We start from the raw sequence: 17430 nt of genomic DNA on the forward strand, positions 1-17430 counted from the left end.
ATATAGTACAGTGTTTAATTCATAAACCAGGATATAGTAAAAATAAAAATCTATCTACTGAAATACAAATAATATGTTGAGATATTTATTAAATGTCTTCACAAACACTAAGATTAATATTATATTGGATATATAAATATAAATATCTGGTATCTTGGGAGTACTAATGCAATTTGTAGTCCTGGTCTAATTATTTGTTTATTAATTTGATGATTATCTAATGGGTCCTAATGGATTTCATACTCTTTGCTAATTGAGGAGACTTGACAACTTGGGTGAGATAAAATCCTTCCAATATATTGCTTTTATTTATTCTCACTTTCTGAGTCTCTTAAATTTGTTATCATGTCTATGTAATTGAATTTTTCTTGTATTATGTGAAAATTCTGTAGAATTGGAGAATATAGAATCCATGGCTCTATTTTCTCCATCTTCTATTGAAGCTCAAAGATACGGTAAATCATTACACATTTTTTTTTTTTTTCAGAATCGAACAGGTATATACTGTTTCATTGATTGGTTGTTTTGTCAGATGCTTGGCTGTATTTTTTGCTGAGTAATTTGTCCCCGAATAGAAACACCAGAGTATTAATATAATATTTTTGACATATTGTCTATGTGTTTACTGTTTAGACCATACATTTTTATTGTGCTATGTAATTTTCAGTATTTCAACATTAGTTGCTTGCGAGACATATCATTTAGTAGCTAGAATCCACACTCTGATAGTTCTTCCCTTATTTAAAGACTTGGGTTGACTATCAGGTCTGTTTAGTCACAAAAACCTCCAGTGCAATCTTTGTCATAAAGAACTCTAGTTGTCATGTAACTATCAAAAACAGTTTCTCTGCTTTATTTATGGTGCTCTCTCCTTCCAGGGAAGCTTTCTCAGTTATTACAAGAGTGGTAATGATTTGCAGTGATGTACAACATAATTTGCTTTTGGCTCATACTCATTAAATGTGTTGCAACCTGATAACCCCTCCTCTCTTGTTTTTTATAAAACTACTGGTGATTTTCCTTCCTTTGATGGCCGTGGGTTTCTCCTCTTAAATTTTATACACATACATATGTATATATGTATATTTGTACATATATGTATGTGTGTGTATACATATATACACACACAATTCTGATATGATCTCTTACTGTTTAAAATAAAAAGCTTCATATTTTTTCCATCATATATCAAATAAATTCCAAATATTTTAGCATATTAGTCTAAGTACTTTTACATCAGACTGCTTTACAGTCTCATCTCTTCTAACTTGCATGATGCAACTTGTTTCAAAACATGCACCTGGAGTTCTCAGAATTAGCATCCTTTCTCTTCATTTTGTTTCATATATTAAGATTATTTGTTATTCAGGGTTTATCCCGGATAATCAGAAATGATAGGTCCTCAAAATTAACGGTTTATCTGTGTCCATATATATTCCTTCTATATACACTGAACTCCTCATCATGTTATAGTTGCTTACTTGTTTCTCTTTCATTAGACTGAGTTCTTTAATTTTCTATTTGTTATTATATCCTAATAAGTAACCCACTCATATCACATAGTAATTGTTCAATATATGTCAAATTAAATCATTAATTAAAATGTCAAGAAATGCATGTCGTGTACAAGATACTGAATATAAATATGAATAAGCATGATCCCTAATTTCTCAATCACAATGAAAGTGTATCTTTTATAAATGTGGATATGTAAAGAGTGTATATATTTACATGTAGTGAATAATAAATGATAAATGTAAATAATAAAATAATTTATTTTATTATTATTTATATAATAGAATACATTTGTAAATATATATTATCCAAATGTTAGACATTTTATATATTTTAAGTATATTTATATATATATATGCTTTTAATATTTTCAAATAAGAATAGAATAGCAAGCACTACCATACTTGGTCATTGTCTAGTCAAGGGTAACATTCAGATAGGAGTCTAATAGTTAGTCTAGATGAAATAAGCATGCTTCTCAGTTGCTATAGAGTCCTAGTTTATATTGTTGTCCTAGCACATTATTTATAATGTCTTATTTTCCTTTCCATAATGTTCTATATATTAAATTATATCCTCCCTCAGGCTTTAACCCTATTATTTTCAAACTGTGTTCTATAAAGTTCTTTTTTGGTCCAGGAAAATGAAGAAGGAAACAATTAGCAACCCTCAAATTGCTCATAATTTTAAAAAATTATATTTCTATTTTTTAAATTATATTCAACATACAATATGATACTAGTTTCAAGTGTATAACACAAAGATTGGACATTATATAACTTATGAAGTGATCACCCTGATAAATCCAGCACTCATCTGACACCATACACAGTTATTACAGCAATACTAAGTATATTCCACATAGTATACCCTACATCCCATAACTATTTTGTAACTACTAATTTGTACTATCCCTTTCCTTTACCTCTCCCTCCACCCCCCAATCCAGCAACCATCAAAATACTGTGTATATATAAGTGAAATCATCTGACATTTGTCTTTCTCTGTCTGACTTCCTCCACTCAGCACAATACCCTCTAGATCCATCCATGTTGTCGCCAAAGGCAACACTTCATTCTTTTCTATGGCTAAGTAATATTTCATTGTATATATATAACATTTCTTCTTTATCCAGTCATTCACTGATGGACACCCAGGTTGCCTCCATAACTTTGCAATGAACATATGGATGCACATGTCCCTTTGAAGTAGTGTTTTGGGTTTCTTTGGATAAATACCCAGAAGTAGGATTACTGGGCTCTTCTTTGTCTCTTGTTATAGTCTTTGTTTTAAAGTCTCTTGTTTCATATAAGTATGACCACCCCAGTTTTTTTGTTTGTTTCCATTTTCATAAAATATATTTTCCATTCCTACTTTCAGTTTGTGTGTATCTTTCAACCTGAAGTGAGTCTGTAGTAGGTAACATATGCAAGGGTCATGTATTCTTAACTATTCAGCCAACCCTATATCTTTTGTTTGGAACATTTAATCCATTTACATTTAAAGTAATTGTTAATTGGTATGTAGTTATTGCCATTTTATTATTGTTTTATTTATCTTTTTTGTTCTTCTTCTTAAAACACCTCTAACATTTTCTTATAATGCTGGTTTGGTGTTGGTGAACTTTTTTAGCTTTTTCTTGACTGAGAAGCTCTTTACTTCTCCTTTGATTCTAAATGATAGTTTTACTGGGTAGCAAATCTTGGTTGTAGGTCCTTACGTTTCACAATTTTGAATATTTCATGCCAATCCCTTCTGGCCTGCAAAGTTGCTGTTGTGCAATCATCTGACAGTCTTTTGCTGTTGTGAAATCATCTGACAGTCTTATAGGAGCTCCCTTGTAGGTGATGAACTGTTTTTCTCTTGCTGCTTTTAAGATTCACTCTTTGTCTTTAACCTTTGGCATTTTAATTGTAATGTGTCTAGGTGCGGGCCTCTTTGGGCTCATCTTGTTTGGGACTTTCTGTGCTTCCTGGACTTGTATGTTTATTACTTTCACCAGGTTAGGGAAATTTTCTGTCATTATTTCTTCAGATAGGTTTTCAATTCCTTGCTCTCTCTCACTTTTCCTTCTGGTACCCCTATGATGCACATATTTGTATGCTTGATGTACCGGAGGCCCCTTAAAATATCCTCATATTTTTGGATTCTTCTTATTTTTCTTTTTTCCTTCAGATTGGTGTTTTCTGCTACCTTATCTTTCATATAGCTGATTCAAGCTGCTGCTTCATATAATCTACTGTTGATTTTTTCTAATGTATTTTTCATTTCAGTTATTGTATTCTTCATTTGTGACTGGTTTCTTTTTATGTTTTCTAGCTCTATTTTTATGTTTTTTGTCTCTTTATTGAAATTATCACTGGGATCATTGAGTGTTCTCATAACTAGTGTTTCCAACTTTGCTTCTGGTAGATTGCTTGTCTCCATTCTATTTATTTACTTATTTACTTACTTACTTACTTATTACTTATTTATTTCTAGAGCATGTTCTGTTCTTTCATTTGGGCCATGTTTATATTCCCACTTTAACTCTCTCCTTGTTTTTGTTTCTATGTATTAGGTAGAACTACTATGTTTCTTGGTCTTAGTAGACTGATCTTATGTAGTAGGTGTCCTAATGGACCCAGTGGAACAGTCTCCCTGGTCATTTGAGCCAGATGCTCCAGGTGTGTCTTTTATATGGGTTGTATGTGCTCTCCTATTGTAGTTGAGCCTTGATTGCTGTTTTCACATCAGTGGGAGAGCTTGACCCTCAGGCTGATTGGTTGTGAGGATTAGCGGTGATGACAGTAGAGGAGCTGTTGTTCAGGAGCTGACCCTATGAAACAAGATTCAGTTTAGCTGGGTTCTTCTGCCTGCTAAGTATGCCCTTTGTGCATGTCTCAAATTGCCCATAACCTTTAATGAGAAGATTGTTTCTCAAAGTAGTGAAAGAAAAAATGGCAATAATATAACTAGAGTCTACAAATTGCATTGTTTGCCATTTTTAACTCTCATAATAGTCATACCCACATACTACCAGCAGTAAATGATCAAACAAATTTCAGATTCAAGTTAGGTAAACAATTACTAATCACAAAACAAACCAACAACAACTAAAATTCAGAAAATATTGTCTAGAGTATATAATCGTATTACAGTAATTCTGAAAATAATGTATGACATTATAATAGAGCAAAGAGATCATTTGTTCTTTTTTATCTCGTATTAAAATATATGTTAAATAGGCTCAATTATTTATAGACAGTGTGATGATATTTTTAATTATTATTATTATTATTATTATTATTGTGGAATGAAGGATAAAAAACAATAGGGGGATTGGGTTTATAAGTATCAGTTAAAGGAACAAGGTCACTATTCAGCTTAATAATAGGATGGATTCTAACCTTTTTTTTTTTCAAGAGCTTTTAGCCTTTCATTTCTCTGAGCAGCACCATGGCAGTCAGCAAGAACAAGCACCTTACAAAAGGTGGCAAAAAGGAAGCCCCCAAAAAAGTGGTTGAACTATTTTTTTTTAAGAAAGATAGATGTGATGTGAACGCACTAGCTATGTTCAATATAAGAAATATTGGGAAAACAATAATCACAAGAACTCAGGGAACCAAAATTGCATCTGATGGTTTCAGAAGTCATGTTTTTGAAGTGAGCCTAGCTGATCTGCAAATGACAAAGTTGAATTAAGAAAATTCAAGCTAATTACTGAGGATGATGTTCAGGTCAAAAACTCCCTGACTAAGTTCCATGTCAAGGCTCTTACCCGTGGCAAAAAGAGCTTCCCAGTCAAAAAATAGCAGGCCATGGTTGAAGTTCATGTTGATGTCAAGTCTACTGATGGTTATTTGTGTCATCTATTCTGTGTTAGTTTTGCTAAAAAAAAAAAAAAAAAATGCAACAGTCAGAATTGGAAGACCTCTTATGCTCAGCACGAATAGGTCTACCACATTCAGAAGATGATGGAAATCATGCCTCAAGAAATGCAAACAAATGACTTGAAAGAATTGGTCAATAAACTGAATCCAGATAGCATTGGAAATGACATAGAAAAGGGAAAACTCATGGAGATTTCTGCTGAAAGTGATAGCAGTTCTAAAAAAGTTACTGGGGATGAGACAGGTGCTAAAGTTGAACAGATGGATATGAGCCCCCAGTCCAAAAATCTGTAAAATTAAGACTTTTTTATGGTGACAAATAAAACACATTTGTGATTTTTCAAACTATTTTAAATTACCTTTGGAGATATGACTTTTATAATAGAGCAAAGAGATCATGTATGTTTTCTATAAAACATACATGAAGAGAAAAGAAAAAGTCATTCAACTTAAACTTGATATTCATAACTTTACATAAGCATTTTTTTTTTGGAACTCTGATGGCTTACTAAATTGTGTAGAAAAAAAAAAACTTCAAAAGTGTTTACTATCACAATATAGGGTAATTCATAAGAAATTTGTAAGAACTTAGAGTTCCAAGTTGAAATCTGTGATGTTGTGAATATTGTCTCCAAACTTCAGTCTATGTTTGTCACTTACAAAATGGGTATAAAAATATCTAATATATAGATTTTCATAAGTACTATAAAATCAGATTCATGTAGCACATTTAACTTATTTCTACCAAATACTAAGGATTTAATAATATTAGTTATTGCTATTATTATTTCATCGACAGTATAATTTCTTTATCTGGCTGAATGTTTACTTGGAGACTCATGGGAGGAAATTAGTTAATTCAGATTAGTGATGGAATATCTGGTTATTTTAAATTGAAAACCCAGCTTTAAACACAATTGTATATGTTAATACAGCCTAATTTATTCTGATTGTGCTAGTCCTAATTAACTCAGTATGACTTTGGTCCTTTAAAAGAATGTGATACCTTTATTGAGAAGAACAGTAGAGAGCTTTTTTTCTTTCTTTCTTTCTTTTTAAATAGATTTGGCATAGTCACTGCTTGTGCTGAATTAATTAGCAATATATTATTGCTTTGGGAAGAGGCAGCAGCTGATACAAAATGCCACAAGGTAATGCTGTGAGCCAAAAATACATCAATGAATCAAACTTTAAATGTCTTCCAGGGAAGCAAGTATCCTGCTCCTTTTTTTACCCCCTTTTTTATGAACACAAAAATAATAAATTTTAATAAAGTTTTCAAATTGTCCCACAAAACCTCCAGTTCTTCAAAGATGCCTCTGGAGCTCCTACTGCGGATAAAGATAGAATTTCCATTTCCAATAACATTTAAAATTCTGCTTTTGTCTCACTTGCTAATTTAGAAAGTTTTATTATTTACTTTAATTAAAATAAATGTTGGCTGTTAATTATAAGTAGTACAGAAAATATTTTTTTTTAATTACACACATTAAAAATTGGAAAGCCTCAATACTCAAAGTCCAGTCTCCAGAATGTCTATTATTAATTAATTGCCTGTCTTTCCAAATGTCTGGAGCATGCTCGAGACAATTACAGTTTAGTTTTTTTTATATATATATATATTTCAAACAAATGAGTTTGGCCTAGATAAAAGTGAAGTATTAGATGTTCACTAGGTTAATGGTGATTTGTTTAAAAGGATTAGGAACTGGAGATTGAAGAACTGTGCATTTTGAATGGAAGAGCATGATCATGTTATCTGGATATGACTATGGGGATAGGATGTACTTGTTTGGCCCTCTACTTAAATACGTGATTAAGGAAAAGAGTATCTAACTGACATAGCTCAAACCACATCTCATTCTTTGACTGGAGGGGACAGAGAGCCTGTAATGGTTAATTTTATATGACAACTTGGCTAGTCCATGTTACCCAGATATTTGATCAAACACATATAAATGTTGTTGTGAAGGTATTTCGTAGAATATATTACAATTTAAATCAGTAAAATTTGAGAAAAGCAGATTACTCTTCCTAATGTTGATGGACCTCATTCGATCAGTTGAAGTCAGTAAGAAAAGACTGACTTTCCACAAAGAAAAGAGAATTCTACAACAGACTGTTATTAGACTGGAACTATAACATCATGTTTCCCTCGGGTCCCCAGTCTGCCAGATTATCTAGCAGATTTTGGAGTTGCTTACATAATTGCAGCATGAACTAATTAAAATAAATATCTTTCAATCTCCCCATTAGATAGATAGATAGATAGATAGATAGATAGATAGATAGATAGATGATAGATAGATTAATCTGTTTATCTAGAGAGTAATACACACACACATGCATACATCCTATTGATTCTGTTTCTATGAATAATTATAATACAGAGCCCCTGATGGAATTGTGCCCAATGTACAAAAGTAGTTTCTCTTAGAAAATTGAGATACCATTAAGAAGGATAAATGAACGCTGGACATCTGAAAATCCAAATATGTAAGGCAAATGTATAATAAAGCCATCAGAAATTTTTGTTTAGAGTCCTGCTATATCTGTTTATCAGGTCTGTCTGAAATCTAATCAGAGTGGTATTGAAAATTAGACATCAGATCATGTCCCTTCTCTACTTCAAGGTTGTGATAGCTTTTTAATGAACTATCATTGCTAAGCTCTTTATTGTAATGTTCTATTGGTCCTACACAGTCCTTTGTCATTGACTGCTATAGACTAAATGTTTGTGTCACCCCCAAATTCATATGATAAAACATAATCCCCAATATAATGGTGTTCACAAGTGGGACCCTTGCAATATAATTAGGTAATGAGGGTAGAGCCCTCATAAATGGGATTAATGCCCTTATAAAAGAGACCCCAGAGAGGCAGACCCCTTACCAACTTCTGCCATGTGACAATATAGTGAGATGACTATCTGTGAACCAGGAAGTTGGCCCTCATCAGATAATGAATCTGTCGATGCTTTGTTCTTGGGCTTTCAAGCCTCCAGAACTGTGAGAAATAAATTTCTGTTATTTATAATCCATCCAGTCTGTGATATTCTATTATAGCAACCCAAATAGAACCATCACTTCATTCCCTACTTCTCCTCTACCTGTTCCCTGACCTTCTTTCTGACTTTTACCAAGCCAAATTATCCTCTTTCAGCTGAGGGTGTACGCCTTTATGTACCACTTTCTGGAATGTTCTCTTTTGACATTTTTTCTGTGGCTAGTTTCTTTACTTGATTTCACTTCACATGTTACCTCTTCAGAGAAGGCTTCCCTGACCACCTATCTATAGTAGCCTTCTTTCCCATGAATTCAGTAATATATGACTTTGTTTTATTTTCTGTAGGTCATTTAGCTATGTGGAAATTTCTTATACATATTTTTTAATTGATTAATAAATACTTCCTATGAAATATAAATACACTATGAAAAGGAAACTTATCTACCTTCTTTGTTATCTTATCTTAACTCCCTAAAACAATGCCTTAAGTGTAAGATGCTCAGTAAATATTTACTTATTTGGAGTCAATTAAAGTTCTCTTTATTGTGTATGTGTTATATATATGTATATAATATATACTACATATATAAAAATACACACACACACATGCACACACACATATATAATTCTAAAAAAGCTGCATAGTATTTCTTTGTATAAATGTACCTAAATTCATTTATCTACTTCATGCTTTGACATTCTATGTAAAAAGTATTATTTGAAAAAAGTGCTCCTATGTTAAAAAAAAACCTACATAAAATTTATTTTTCTATAAGAAATGTATTTTCATTTAATATTTTCTTGTTAGCAAAACCAACTTTATGTCATGTATTTCTTAGTTTATTTCTTTTTGATTAAAATGAATACTGAAGGACATGATAATGTATTTTAATAGTTTAAACTATATTGAGGCTTATGAGTGGTCAAAAGATGAAAACAAAATGAGTAGTTCAACTCAGTGAGGCCACCACAAAAATAATTTCATAAATAATACTAGGAAAAGTGATAAATACAGTTTGTAAGATTATTTACATACAGCTTTTTTTTTTTTTTTTTTTTTTTTTTAAGAAACCGTAGCATGCAGAGTTGGCTTTTTGGTAAGACTTTTTAAAAAAATATATTTCTCTACCATGGTAGCTCTATACCAATTTGATTTGTAGGTGGCCTAATAGCAATCCCTCTGATTTGCACATATTTTTATTAACGTCATCTGCAAATATACTCAGAGAAAGGAAAGAAATAAACCATGGACCAAGCAACTGACTTATTAACTTCCCAAGTGATGTTTATACATGATGCCTTTAATATCTTCAGAGGAAATCTTACTGCCACTGTCACCTCCTGCCCTTGCTTCCATTTTTGCTTCTTACAACCCATTCTTCACACAGCAGTCAGAATAATCTTTTAAAAGCATAAATCAGTTCCAGTTACTTTCCTGCCTAAAATTCTCCAGTGGCTTCTGATTATGGTGAGAATAAAATCTCAATAGCAGAATATGACTTACAAGGCCACACAATTTAACTCTTCCCTATTTGCTGCTCTACTACCAGGACTTTTATACTGTTCTTTGGAACTTCTGAGTTTCTTCTAATGCCCAGCTTTTGCTGTTCACTCTGTTGTAAAACACCTCTGTCAGACCTTTGAGTGGTTGGTACATTCTCATCAATCAAATTCAAGTTTAAGTAAACATAGTCATGTCCTCAAAAAGACCTTTTCTGACAACCCTCCCTAATGTTTATTTAAAAAAAAAACAATAAATTTATACATATTAATAGAATGATTTTATTTGTTTTCAATTGCTATACGAAACAAATAAAATTTATAATAGCTCTATTATATTTTCAGTGAGATTTCCTTGAAGCTTGCAGCTGTTTCGTGCCAATGTTGATGATTTGAGGTGAAAGAGTGATATAAGTTAGTAAATACTACACCAGATAGCTGTTTTTATTTTAGTGAAATTGAAAGAACTTTCTATGTTAAGATAATAATAATTATCATACGTGCTATAAACATTTACACTGATAATGTCAGAGTTGTAATAAACACCCAAAAAACTCTAAATCCCCAATCACTAAAATCTTGGCAGACAATTTATCCAAAGACATACAAAATAAACACTCATTCATAAAAAAAAAGATTTATAAGTTGAAATTTTTACATAAGAGAAAAAGGAAGAAATGAAGAGTGATTTAAGTATGCCTCTGTCAAGAAGCATCTCTTTAATATAATTTGAGGGATGTAGAAAAGAGTTTGAATTTATTAGCACAGTATGCATGCAGTTGGTTCAAGAGTTATTTTAAACATTGTTTCTTACTTATTTCTTAGTTCGGTTTATATAGATTGCCAAAGATAAGAAACTTCTTGAATTTTATACTTAGATTATAAATACTTTCTGTGTTCAGAAGTAATTATTTTTAATATTTAAAAAAGTTTTCTTTTTAAAATTAAGTTTATTGGGGAAACATTGGTTAATACAATTATATAATTTTCAAGTGTACATTATAATTTGACACCTGTGTATTCTATTGTGTGTTTACCACTCAAAATCCAGTTTCCTTCAGCTACCATATATTTAATCCCTTTTACCCACTTCACCCTACCTCTATCCCCCTATATTTAACTCCCTTTACCCCATCTACCTCCCCCCTCCTCCCCCACACCCTACCCTCTGGTAACCACTAGTCTATAGTCCATGTCCATGAGTCTCTGTTTGTTTGTCCTATTCATTTGTTGCTTTTAGGTTTATATCCCACATGTAAGTGATATAATGTGATTTTCAACATGTTCTGTCTGGCTTATTTTGCTTAGCATAATTATCTCAAGGTCCATCTATGTTGTTGAAAATGGTAGTATTTCATCTCTTCAGAAGCAATTTTATATACATAGCATTTAAGAATGATATATACCAAATTGATGACTCATGTTAGGTTCTTATAAATTATGTTTTATTGTCTACATTGAAAAATACCTTACTTATAAACAATGTGTGACATGAATTTTAGTTGTATTCCTCTAGATTTTAAATTTTAATTATTTTCACTGTAAAATAACGATACATTTCCACATCTTGAAATCTGTAGAGGAATTTAGGCACACATACATACTGGAAACAAAAGAGAGTAGGGGTAAGCATCTACTTTCGAAATAATTGTGCAACAACATTGTTTCTAATTAGTTGTTTGGAACATATAATAATTTTTTCTAAAAACAACATTATTGATGATAATTAGGGAAACCTTGTAGAATACATAAACTTATTACTTTGCTTTTTTTTTTTTTTTTTTGGTCTGAAGAAATATAAAGGCATTTTTCTTTAGGAAAAGAAAAAATATATATAGAGAGATTTGGATAGGAGTGACAGCAGTAAATTGACCTCAGCAATTCTCAGAGTACTAATTGCCCTTGTATTATATCACTCCCCCTTCTGCGTGGTAGAAGCAGCTTTGAACCAAGGATTGTACTATTTCTTAAAGAAGCTTCTCTCTGAAGACTTGAATTTAGCAATGAGAACTGTACACAGAAACTAACTCTAATTCATTGTTCTCTCTATATATAAATATATGCATATATAAATATATATATATTTCTTCATCTCTAACCAGAATTGATGGTATGTATGTCACTCCCATCATAAATGTAGAGAGAACTTTAATGATCTTACAATTGAATCCTGAATTTCTATTCGTTTGGCATTTAGATTAAGATAAAATATCTGTTAATAAAACTAATGACATGGAAATTAGTATTATTAATCATGTCAGAATCACATGGCTACAAAAACAGGAAGTGTCTATAAACATTCATTCTCATCCTTGGTTCTTAAAATGTCATGTCATGACTAGCCTCAGAACAAGAAAAATAGGCAAAACATTAATTTTGCTTAATAAAAAGGTAAATACATGCCCATAGGTTAAATTGGGTTCCTGAGAATATAAAGATGCCCTGATGAGGAGAATATCAGAATTCACCCAGGAAATATTTCAGGCCCACAAAATTAACAGAGAAATTAAATATTGGAAGTCAGCTTTGTAGATAAAAAACTTTTAAAACACATTTAAAATAATATGCTACACAATGCAGAATTTTAATATTTCTAGTATATTTTCATTGTCTACAAAGCAAGCATGCAAAACAATAGAACTGTCACATGTCAAAAAATCCTGATGTATAGCTAGAAGGAAGTTTAATTGTTTTCAGATGCCAAGTGCATGCTTTGGTGACAATTTTCTAAAATGTTTTTCCTACTTAATACATAGATGGATATATAGCTCATTAAAACAAAAAGAAGTTTTGAGAAGTCAATAAATTTAACCCAAAGCATAACACAATTTTGAAATGTGCCATTCCTAAGAACAATAGAAGCTTTAGAAATGTTAGAGATCTTGAGTACAAATCACATTAAATAAAATATTTAATGTATATCATATTGATCTGAGTCAGACCATATAGTATTGATTTGTTTTTCATCTTATCTTCATTTTTAAAAAATATGAGGAAAACTAACTAAACTAAAATATCAAAAGAGAATGAGAAAATATAACAATAGAGGTTCACATCTAACATGTCATCTTTTATCAAATATCAAGAAGAGACTTTCTGTTTTCCAGAGGAATGATAGGATGTTTCTATTATAAAATAGACTATTCAGGGTTTTTTTTGTTTACTTTATCAGTGCTTGATGAGTCTAAAGATGCTATTGAAATACAGTATTTTGAAAGGATATAGTACATTATTTTTGTTAGTATTTGAAAGCTGATTTTAGAAAAAAATGAAAAAAATATGGGTATAGGAGCCAAAAAATATATTTTTTTGTTAAACAGCTTACTTCTCAAATGAATTCTAATCTAGAACAGAATCCAAAAGGTAGTAGGCTTTCAGTAAGCATTTATTGAATAAAACTTTGTTGAAAAAAATGTTTAAATTTTATTTAATATAAAATTTGTTGAGAACACTTCTTTCCAGACAAAATTTTTATAAGTAACATAAACAGTTTTATTTGTATTATTTTGATGGATACTACATGTCAATCATTTTATTCAGTCTTTAAGCTTTTTGGGTAGATGAAAATGTTGAGATTGTGCAGAAGCTTGTGTTACCCTATAAACAAGGGAACTAGGTCTTGGAAGCCTTACTTCTGATTGTGTCTACTTTCCCTTTCAAGGCAAAAGTTTTAGATAATGTTTTGTATTATGAATGTTCAAGTTGGAATGAAAAAGGCCTGATGAAGCTGCTAATAGTAGTATAGCTATGCCAACTCAACCACAATGGGCAGCTTTGTGAGAATGGAAAAGCCAGCCAATCCAGAAGCATCGGAACCAAAACTGAAAAATCACAGTATTACTTTTCTTGTGAAGAATTAAACCTTCAATTTATTTCAGACCTTTTTGAAAATCGAATACTTTTGGAATCAACAGTAATCTGTGAATTAAGATAATTATCACTCAGGTAATATTTGCTACTCCTGCTTAGATCCTTAGAATATCACTTTATTTATAAGTTTATGACACACTGGAGAAGAATCCTAAAATGTGCCATGAAATACCTAATTGTAAGAATAATGATTTGTGTATAATTACTGGCTTCTTAGAGACTCGAAGAACTAAAATCTTCTATTTACAAATATAATTCAATTAAGAGGGTAGCTTCTTTCAAAGTATGTTTTCAAATTTTCTCTAATTGAAAAACAAGAGATTTAACAATTATTCACACAAGACACACATACCTACATCTACTCATCATAGGTCTGAATTACTGGTCTTCTTGGTTCCTTCCCATCCGTTTTATTAAAGATAATTTTAAATCCTTCATTATAGTTCAATTTTGGCATTTTCCTACTTAATCCATGCATTCTCCCATTTCTCCTAGGTCTGAAGCATTACCTGAGGTGTATCCCTTAGCCATTTCTCAGAGAATAATCTTAAGATCTCAGTGCTCTAGTGAGACTTGAACTCTAAGCTAACTCTTACCTACATTAAGTTTATTTTCATAAAACTGTCAATACCTGTAGTTTCTACACAGCATGACAGGTGACTGCCTAATTTATATAGTAAATATGATTAAATTATTTTTGAGAGAGTTCAGCTTAATTTCTGAGAATTATAAATAGAGGGTAGATGAGTGAAAAGTGAAAAGTAGGAATAAGAAATACTCCTATTCTTCCTCAGACAAACTGAGGATACTGCAAAGAGTCAAGCTTTACTGAAATATCATTACATAGTGATGATATGAAGCTGCGGCCTTCCAAAATATTACATGAATATTGTCCTAGTTTTTCTAATCCCTCAATCTCTGTTGGTTACCTGTTACATTCAAATATGTAGGCAGGGGTTGTTCACACAATCTCATACGGAAATCTTTTTCACATTCTTCCCCCAGAAGGCACTGACCACTGGTTATCTACAAAAATTATGAACTTAAGCTTCTAAATTCTATCAATACTTTCGTCCATAATATAGGTATTTGGATTTATTTTTGGTAAAGAGTCATTCAGACTTCTTACCTCATTTTCGGCAGGCTCCAAAAAATGCAGACTTCACTGCAAGTATAATAAAAATATTTATTTCTATCAGAAAACTCACCACCATCATTTTTCAGTGATTTTTAAACTTTAGCATATATTGTAATCACTTAGAGAGCTTAATAAAACGTTGATTGTTGGGCCTTACTCTTAACATTTCTGATTTAGCAGGACTGGGGTGAATGAAACCTGAGATTTGATTTCTAGGCGATGCTGAGGCCAAATTGACAACCACTGGTCTAGTCAAAAAATGACTAGTTAGATAATTTACACCACTGATAAAAGAAGCAGCTATATGAGCTTTATCGAAGTCTGAACATAAAGGTTTTCAGTAGTAAATGTTCAAGAGCACTGAGCCTGCCCACAAAGTCAAATGTTTTGGTTAGTTCTGGAAATTAAACTGTTATTTAAGACTCTTTAGCCCTAACACTTTTATAAAACTAAATTATATGCTCTTTTGACTGACTTGGGCAGATGCTCTTGTTTTTATTACCTTGACAAAGAGTATTTTGATGAGTTTCTAGATATTTTATTTCTTTCATACTTGCAAAATTACTTTAAATTAAGGACCTGATAGTTAACTGCAATGTTGTTTTGGCTTGGGAAAGAGTTACAGTTTAATTATAGAGTACCTTCCTCACAGATTTATTGATATATTTTATAATACTAAAATTATCCTATATAGTATACAGTTATCTTGACACCTATTATAACTAAATATGATTTTCAAATACTATACTATGAATATTATAAAATGTGAAACAAAAGGTCAATATCTCTTGGAGGCAGATAGTGCTATCATTGTGTACTCTGAATACATTTTATTATGACTTATGTTGTTCTTGATCACATGAAGTTAATTGTTAGAGAACAGTCCAAAGATAATTTAACTTTAAATAGTGTTTTAGATTTTAAAGAGATTTTAATAGAATTGACACATCTTTTCATTTAATTAATTTTGCCATGAAGAGCATCAAATTAAATTTTAGAAGAAAATAGGATTGTTGCCTTATTTATAAACCTTTTCTATTTTACTTTTATACATTTTTAGTCACAATTACATGTGGTGTTCTTTCTGGAGTTATTGTTTTCTAATTTTTCACACTGTGGAAAATATGAAAGTTGTTGTTAGAGCCAATTGCTTTAAAAAGATTATAAACTTGTGGCTAATATAAGAAATTGAGCCTCACTCCCCAAACGGGGAGCAATCCATTTACATAAACTGAGAAGTTCTCTTCTTAATTGAAAACAACCCTGTGTTCCTTTATATAACTAACTGAAAGTTATGGGAAACTTGACATATTGGCAAAATAAAAAAAAAATAGCTTGAGACATTAAATAACAGATGTGTGTATATGTATGTATGTATATATATATATATATATATATATATATTTAAGTTAGAAAAGGAAGCACCCTTGTTATAAGCAAAGGCATTTTATTTATTTATTTTTAATATTTCGGTTTTTGGGTTTTATTAAGATCAGTTAAGCAAACATTGCATTTTTATAGACAAAAATATTACTATACCTGCCATTATTACTTTTATATTTGTTGTATCTATAGGCAAGTAAAAATTGAGAAACAGAACAATTACTTAATTTAAGATGCCAAAAATCAAAACCCCCTTTCAGCAGGTTCATCTATAAGTTACAAACAATGACAATACATTGAGGAGGATAAGGGAATGATTACTACATCTGAGTACTTTATAAAATACAAATATATACAAAATTGAAAAGGAATGAAAATAATATATGACCAATGAAAGTAAAATTTTCAAGCAAAGATAGCAGGTTTGGAGCTAAACAACAGGAAGTGGAATATATAAAGTCATTATTATAGACTACTCATTCCAACTTTTAACAGTAAAAGAAAGATTGAAAATCAAAGATTAGAAATTGAGACCACGTGTCAAAAATCAAAGATTGGTGAAGACAGTAAGGATAGTATAGAGAAGGATATATGGAGCAAAGACTTGAAATTACCTTTTAAGATAGAGGTATCTGATTGTGGTTAGAAGCATAGCTTAGAGAACGGTCTTTTATTCCACTGAGCTTCTGTAGAAGTGAAGAAATGTTACAAATTAATTTCTAACAAAAATATGACATCCGTGTGAATAGGTATCATAATTCAGTCCTAAAGTGCAAATGCATTTAGAAGGAAATCAAGTAGAGTATTATAGTAATTCCAGTGACCTTGTAGAAGACCTTGATTTTATTATTTTGAATAAGCTGACTGTAATCTGCAGTTACTTATAATAATTAAAAAGTAGGGGAATGGGAACTTCGAAAACATTTTCACCATAAATATGCAATAAATAATATGATGGCTTAATGACAGCAGTGATCTCGCATTAACATTTTAATGGAATATGTTTTCAGCCATGTCAAAACAAGTTTTGATGTGCTAATAATTTCTAAGAAAGTCTCGAAACGCCATAGAAAGCTTAATGTTCTACATTCCTTTTATCTCTCCCAACCTTCTTTGATAAATCAGATGACTACCATATGCAGTCTG

General features: G+C 31.2%; 1 protein-coding gene and 1 pseudogene across 1 annotated transcript in view; both read left to right on the forward strand.

Moving 5' to 3' along the window:
* Window positions 1-17430, forward strand: part of PCDH15 (protocadherin related 15) — a gene marked incomplete in the record, with an annotated part of 701567 nt that overhangs the window by 364207 nt on the left and 319930 nt on the right.
* LOC118603786 lies at window positions 4954-6351 on the forward strand (annotated as a pseudogene).

This window comes from Rousettus aegyptiacus, unplaced genomic scaffold (genome assembly GCF_014176215.1).
Source record: "Rousettus aegyptiacus isolate mRouAeg1 unplaced genomic scaffold, mRouAeg1.p scaffold_m13_p_6, whole genome shotgun sequence".
Taxonomy (NCBI): Eukaryota; Metazoa; Chordata; class Mammalia; order Chiroptera; family Pteropodidae; genus Rousettus; species Rousettus aegyptiacus.